Raw genomic sequence first — 7,500 nt, 5'->3', positions numbered from 1 at the left:
GGAGAGCACGTCTACTCGCCGAGGGAGAGCACGTCTACTCGCCGAGGGAGAGCACGTCTACTCGCCGAGGGAGAGCACGTCTACCTCCCGCCTGAGGGAGAGCACGGGGGGGGGGGACAAAGACAGGCGGCAGCAGCTTCGGTGAACGTCACCCGGGAGGCGACCGGGGCTGTCCCGGGGCAGTCCCGGGAAGCCGGCGTCCGACACAGGGAACCGTCAGCTGCCGGACCGGGGCGAATCCCCGCGGCCACGGCAGGGGTGGGGGCTCGAAGACAGCCGGCAGCCGCTTCGGTGAACGTCACCCGGGAGGAGACTGGGGCCCTCCCGGGACCGTCCCGGGAAGACGACGTTCGGCACGAGATCCCGGCCGCGGCCGGACCGGCTCGAAGCCTCGCGGTCCCGGCAGCAGCCGGAGCCGCTCGCCGCCTCGGGCTCCCGGCCCCCTACAGATCCGGCGACTCGTTCGCGGGCGGCGGGGGGAGGCAGTGGAGGGGGTGCGGGGAGAAGCGGCAGCGGAGGCGGAGGGGGGGGGGGCTCGAAGACAGCCGTCAGCCGCTTCGGTGAACGTCACCCAGGAGGCGATCGGGGCCGTCCCGGGGCCGTCCCGGGATGCCGGCTTCCGGCACGGGGTCCCGGCCGCGGCCGGACCGGCTCGTATCCCCGCGGCTCCGGCAGGGGGGGGGGGGCTCGAAGACAGCCGGCAGTCGCCTCGGTGAACGTCACCCGGCCGGCGACCGCGGCCGTTCCGGGGCCGTCCCGGGAAGCCTGCGACAGGCACGGGGTCCCAGCCGCGGCCGGACCGACTCGAAGCCCCGCGGCCCCGGCACGGGGGAGGCCCAAAGACTGGCGGCAGCCGCTTCGCTGAACGTCACCCGGCCGGCGACCGGGGCCGTCCCGGGGCCGTCCCGGGATGCCGGCATCCGGCACGGGGTCCCGGCCGCGGCCGGAGCGGCTCGAATCCCCGCGGTCCCGGCAGCAGCCGGAGCCGCTCGCCGTTCGGGCTCCCGGCACCCTACGGATCCGGCGACTCGTTCGCCGGCGGCGGGGGGAGGCAGTGAAGGAGGTGCGGGCAGAAGCGGCAGCGGAGGCGGAGGGGGGGGGGGGGCTCGAAGACAGCCGTCAGCCGCTTCGGAGAACGTCACCCGGCCGGCGACCGCGGCCGTTCCGGGGCCGTCCCGGGAAGCCTGCGACAGGCACGGGGTCCCGGCCTCGGCCGGACCCGCACTGGGTGCCGCCGCCTCGGGCTCTCGGGACGGTATGGATCCGCCGACTCGTTCGCCGGCGGCGGGGGGAGGCAGTGGAGGGGGTGCGGGGAGAAGCGGCAGCGGAGGCGGAGGGGGGGGGGGGCTCGAAGACAGCCGGCAGCCGCTTCGGTGAACGTCACCCGGCCGGCGACCGGGGCCGTCCCGGGGCTGTCCGGGGATGCCGGCTTCCGGCACGGGGGTCCCGGCCGCGGCCGGAGCGGCTCGAATCCCCGCGGTCCCGGCAGCAGCCGGAGCCGCTCGCCGTTCGGGCTCCCGGCACCCTACAGATCCGGCGACTCGTTCGCGGGCGGCGGGGGGAGGCAGTGGAGGGGGTGCGGGCAGAAGCGGCCGCGGAGGCGGAGGGGGGGGGGGGGCTCGAAGACAGCCGTCAGCCGCTTCGGTGAACGTCACCCGGGAGGCGACCGGGACCGGCCCGGGAAGCCATCGTCCGGCCCCGGATCCCGGCCGCGGCCGGACCGGCTCGAAGCCCCGCGGCCCCGGCACGGGGGAGGCCCAAAGACTGGCGGCAGCCGCTTCGCTGAACGTCACCCGGCCGGCGACCGGGGCCGTCCCGGGGCCGTCCCGGGATGCCGGCTTCCGGCACGGGGTCCCGGCCGCGGCCGGAGCGGCTCGAATCCCCGCGGTCCCGGCAGCAGCCGGAGCCGCTCGCCGTTCGGGCTCCCGGCACCCTACGGATCCGCCGACTCGTTCGCGGGCGGCGGGGGGAGGCAGTGGAGGGGGTGCGGGCAGAAGCGGCAGCGGAGGCGGAGGGGGGGGGGGCTCGAAGACAGCTGGCAGCCGCTTCGGTGAACGTCACCCGGCCGGCGACCGGGGCCGTCCCGGGGCTGTCCGGGGATGCCGGCTTCCGGCACGGGGTCCCGGCCGCGGCCGGAGCGGCTCGAATCCCCGCGGTCCCGGCAGCAGCCGGAGCCGCTCGCCGTTCGGGCTCCCGGCACCCTACAGATCCGGCGACTCGTTCGCCGGCGGCGGGGGGAGGCAGTGGAGGGGGTGCGGGGAGAAGCGGCAGCGGAGGCGGAGGGGGGGGGGGGGCTCGAAGACAGCCGGCAGCCGCTTCGGTGAACGTCACCCGGGAGGCGACCGGGACCGGCCCGGGAAGCCATCGTCCGGCCCGGGATCCCGGCCGCGGCCGGACCGGCTCGAATCCCCGCGGCCCCGGCACGGGGGAGGCCCAAAGACTGGCGGCAGCCGCTTCGCTGAACGTCACCCGGCCGGCGACCGGGGCCGTCCCGGGGCCGTCCCGGGATGCCGGCTTCCGGCACGGGGTCCCGGCCGCGGCCGGAGCGGCTCGAAGCCCCGCGGTCCCGGCAGCAGCCGGAGCCGCTCGCCGTTCGGGCTCCCGGCACCCTACGGATCCGGCGACTCGTTCGCCGGCGGCGGGGGGAGGCAGTGGAGGGGGTGCGGGCAGAAGCGGCAGCGGAGGCGGAGGGGGGGGGGGGCTCGAAGACAGCCGGCAGACGCTTCGGTGAACGTCACCCGGCCGGCGACCGGGGCCGTCCCGGGGCTGTCCCGGGATGCCGGCTTCCGGCACGGGGTCCCGGCCGCGGCCGGAGCGGCTCGAATCCCCGCGGTCCCGGCAGCAGCCGGAGCCGCTCGCCGTTCGGGCTCCCGGCACCCTACGGATCCGGCGACTCGTTCGCGGGCGGCGGGGGGAGGCAGTGGAGGGGGTGCGGGCAGAAGCGGCAGCGGAGGCGGAGGGGGGGGGGGGGCTCGAAGACAGCCGGCAGCCGCTTCGGTGAACGTCACCCGGCCGGCGACCGGGGCCGTCCCGGGGCTGTCCGGGGATGCCGGCTTCCGGCACGGGGTCCCGGCCGCGGCCGGACCGGCTCGAATCCCCGCGGCCCCGGCACGGGGGAGGCCCAAAGACTGGCGGCAGCCGCTTCGCTGAACGTCACCCGGCCGGCGACCGGGGCCGTCCCGGGGCCGTCCCGGGATGCCGGCTTCCGGCACGGGGTCCCGGCCGCGGCCGGAGCGGCTCGAAGCCCCGCGGCCCCGGCAGCAGCCGGAGCCGCTCGCCGTTCGGGCTCCCGGCACCCTACGGATCCGGCGACTCGTTCGCCGGCGGCGGGGGGAGGCAGTGGAGGGGGTGCGGGGAGAAGCGGCAGCGGAGGCGGAGGGGGGGCGGGGGGGGACGATAGTGGCGGGGGGCGGGGGGTGCTCGAAGGCAGCCGGCAGCCGGTTCGGTGAACATTAGCCGGGGCGGGGGGGCGACCTGTCCGTGCCCGGGGCAGCCCCGGGAAGCCGGCAGCCAGCACGGGGTCCCGGCAGCACCTGTTCCCTGCCCTGGGACTTGCCGTGCCCGGCGGCCGGTTGCCGGGTGGGGGGAGCGATGAGAGGCGGGGCGCAGCGGCCGGGGCAGCGCCGGGCCGCAGCGGGGGGCTGGGCGGGTGGGGTAGGCGTCGAGCGGCAAGCCCTCGGCTGCAGCGAATGTTCGGCGGTGCGGGGCGGGGGGGGGACGGGACGACACGTTGGGGGCGCCGAGTCCGAGCCACCCCCGGCCCCAGGGGCGGCCGGAGGGGGAGGCCGGTGCCTGGCCCTGGGAGCTGCTGGGCGCCGGATGGCCGAGGGTGCGTCAGAAGCCGCCCGAGCGGTCGAGCAGGTCCTCCAGAAAGGCCTAGGGTGGCTTCGAGGGCCCCGGGAGCAGTCGAGGGAGGCCTCCAGGCAGGTCTGGAGTGGATGGGAGGCCTTCCAAAGCAGACAAGGGAGGCTGCCAGCGGGGCCTAGGCTGGCACTGCAGCCTGTAAATGGTTGGGGGGGGGGGCCTCTGGTGCGGCCTGGAGTCTCTGGGTGGCGTCCAGAGAGGTGCAAAAGATCCTCTGGTGCGGCCTGTGGTGGCGGAGAAGCCTGCAGAGCGTGCGGGGGAGGCTTCTGGTGCGGCCTGGGGTGGGTCGGAAGCCTGCAGAGCGTGCGGGAGAGGCTTCTGCTGCGGCCTGGGGTGGCTGAGAAGCCTGCAGAGCGTGCGGGAGAGGCTTCTGGTGCGGCCTGGGGTGGCTGAGAAGCCTGCAGAGCGTGCGGGAGAGGCTTCTGCTGCGGCCTGGGGTGGCTGAGAAGCCTGCAGAGCGTGCGGGGGGAGGCTTCTGTTGGGGCCTGGGGTGGCTGAGAAGCCTGCAGAGCGTGCGGGGGAGGCTTCTGCTGCGGCCTGGGGTGGCTGAGAAGCCTGCAGAGCGTGCGGGAGAGGCTTCTGGTGCGGCCTGGGGTGGCTGAGAAGCCTGCAGAGCGTGCGGGGGAGGCTTCTGCTGCGGCCTGGGGTGGCTGAGAAGCCTGCAGAGCGTGCGGGGGAGGCTTCTGTTGGGGCCTGGGGTGGGTCAGAAGCCTACAGAGCGTGCGGGAGAGGCTTCTGGTGCGGCCTGGGGTGGGTCGGAAGCCTGCAGAGCGTGCGGGGGAGGCTTCTGGTGCGGCCTGGGGTGGGTCGGAAGCCTGCAGAGCGTGCGGGAGAGGCTTCTGCTGCGGCCTGGGGTGGCTGAGAAGCCTGCAGAGCGTGCGGGGGAGGCTTCTGTTGGGGCCTGGGGTGGGTCGGAAGCCTGCAGAGCGTGCGGGAGAGGCTTCTGGTGCGGCCTGGGGTGGCTGAGAAGCCTGCAGAGCGTGCGGGGGAGGCTTCTGGTGCGGCCTGGGGTGGGACGGAAGCCTGCAGAGCGTGCGGGAGAGGCTTCTGGTGCGGCCTGGGGTGGGTCGGAAGCCTGCAGAGCGTGCGGGGAGAGGCTTCTGGTGCGGCCTGGGGTGGGTCGGAAGCCTGCAGAGCGTGCGGGAGAGGCTTCTGTTGGGGCCTGGGGTGGCTGAGAAGCCTGCAGAGCGTGCGGGAGAGGCTTCTGCTGCGGCCTGGGGTGGCTGAGAAGCCTGCAGAGCGTGCGGGAGAGGCTTCTGCTGCGGCCTGGGGTGGCTGAGAAGCCTGCAGAGCGTGCGGGGAGAGGCTTCTGCTGCGGCCTGGGGTGGCTGAGAAGCCTGCAGAGCGTGCGGGAGAGGCTTCTGGTGCGGCCTGGGGTGGCTGAGAAGCCTGCAGAGCGTGCGGGAGAGGCTTCTGCTGCGGCCTGGGGTGGCTGAGAAGCCTGCAGAGCGTGCGGGGGAGGCTTCTGTTGGGGCCTGGGGTGGCTGAGAAGCCTGCAGAGCGTGCGGGGGAGGCTTCTGCTGCGGCCTGGGGTGGCTGAGAAGCCTGCAGAGCGTGCGGGAGAGGCTTCTGGTGCGGCCTGGGGTGGCTGAGAAGCCTGCAGAGCGTGCGGGGGAGGCTTCTGCTGCGGCCTGGGGTGGCTGAGAAGCCTGCAGAGCGTGCGGGGGAGGCTTCTGTTGGGGCCTGGGGTGGGTCAGAAGCCTACAGAGCGTGCGGGAGAGGCTTCTGGTGCGGCCTGGGGTGGGTCGGAAGCCTGCAGAGCGTGCGGGGGAGGCTTCTGGTGCGGCCTGGGGTGGGTCGGAAGCCTGCAGAGCGTGCGGGAGAGGCTTCTGGTGCGGCCTGGGGTGGCTGAGAAGCCTGCAGAGCGTGCGGGAGAGGCTTCTGTTGGGGCCTGGGGTGGGTCGGAAGCCTGCAGAGCGTGCGGGAGAGGCTTCTGTTGGGGCCTGGGGTGGCTGAGAAGCCTGCAGAGCGTGCGGGGGAGGCTTCTGCTGCGGCCTGGGGTGGCTGAGAAGCCTGCAGAGCGTGCGGGGGAGGCTTCTGCTGCGGCCTGGGGTGGCTGAGAAGCCTGCAGAGCGTGCGGGGGAGGCTTCTGGTGCGGCCTGGGGTGGCTGAGAAGCCTGCAGAGCGTGCGGGGGAGGCTTCTGGTGCGGCCTGGGGTGGGACGGAAGCCTGCAGAGCGTGCGGGAGAGGCTTCTGCTGCGGCCTGGGGTGGGTCGGAAGCCTGCAGAGCGTGCGGGAGAGGCTTCTGGTGCGGCCTGGGGTGGGTCGGAAGCCTGCAGAGCGTGCGGGAGAGGCTTCTGCTGCGGCCTGGGGTGGCTGAGAAGCCTGCAGAGCGTGCGGGAGAGGCTTCTGCTGCGGCCTGGGGTGGCTGAGAAGCCTGCAGAGCGTGCGGGAGAGGCTTCTGCTGCGGCCTGGGGTGGCTGAGAAGCCTGCAGAGCGTGCGGAAGAGGCTTCTGCTGCGGCCTGGGGTGGCTGAGAAGCCTGCAGAGCGTGCGGGAGAGGCTTCTGCTGCGGCCTGGGGTGGCTGAGAAGCCTGCAGAGCGTGCGGGAGAGGCTTCTGCTGCGGCCTGGGGTGGCTGAGAAGCCTGCAGGGCGTGCGGGAGAGGCTTCTGCTGCGGCCTGGGGTGGGTCGGAAGCCTGCAGAGCGTGCGGGGGAGGCTTCTGGTGCGGCCTGGGGTGGCTGAGAAGCCTGCAGAGCGTGCGGGGGAGGCTTCTGGTGCGGCCTGGGGTGGCTGAGAAGCCTGCAGAGCGTGCGGGAGAGGCTTCTGCTGCGGCCTGGGGTGGCTGAGAAGCCTGCAGAGCGTGCGGGGGAGGCTTCTGGTGCGGCCTGGGGTGGCTGAGAAGCCTGAAGAGCGTGCGGGAGAGGCTTCTGGTGCGGCCTGGGGTGGCTGAGAAGCCTGCAGAGCGTGCGGGGGAGGCTTCTGGTGCGGCCTGGGGTGGCTGAGAAGCCTGCAGAGCGTGCGGGAGAGGCTTCTGGTGCGGCCTGGGGTGGCTGAGAAGCCTGCAGAGCGTGCGGGAGAGGCTTCTGCTGCGGCCTGGGGTGGCTGAGAAGCCTGCAGAGCGTGCGGGAGAGGCTTCTGCTGCGGCCTGGGGTGGCTGAGAAGCCTGCAGAGCTTGCGGGGGAGGCTTCTGGTGCGGCCTGGGGTGGGTCGGAAGCCTGCAGAGCATGCGGGGGAGGCTTCTGCTGCGGCCTGGGGTCTCTGGGTGGCCTCTAGAGAGGTGCAAAATACCCTCTGGGTTGGGCTGGGGTGGCTCTTGGACCCCTGCCACACAGTGGAGGGAGGCCTCCGGCCCGCCACCTGTGTCCCTGTGTGCCTGAGTGCCTGTGTCCCTGTGTCCCTGTGTCCCTGAGTGCCTGAGTGCCTGTGTCCCTGTGTCCCTGTCTGTGTACCTGTGTGCGAGAGTGTCCGGCACGCCACCCAGCGGCGGCGGGCAAGCAGGTAGGCGGGTGGGCGGGCCGGCGAGGGCCAGTGTGAGTTTGGGGGGTGGGAGGGGAGGCGGCAGCTGGAAGCGTCAGAGGAGGGGGCGTGGCTCCGGCTGGCCCCGGGAGCAGGTTCCCGGGACCGGGACCGGCTGGACCCGGCGGGTGGTTGATCCCGGGGCGGGGGGCAGAGGCGGCGGGAAGCGGCAGCTGCG

This window comes from Melanerpes formicivorus, unplaced genomic scaffold (genome assembly GCF_026170545.1).
Source record: "Melanerpes formicivorus ecotype bairdi unplaced genomic scaffold, bMelFor1.0.p_v2 SCAF_217, whole genome shotgun sequence".
Classification (NCBI taxonomy): Eukaryota; Metazoa; Chordata; class Aves; order Piciformes; family Picidae; genus Melanerpes; species Melanerpes formicivorus.
This window is presented reverse-complemented; position numbering follows the sequence as displayed.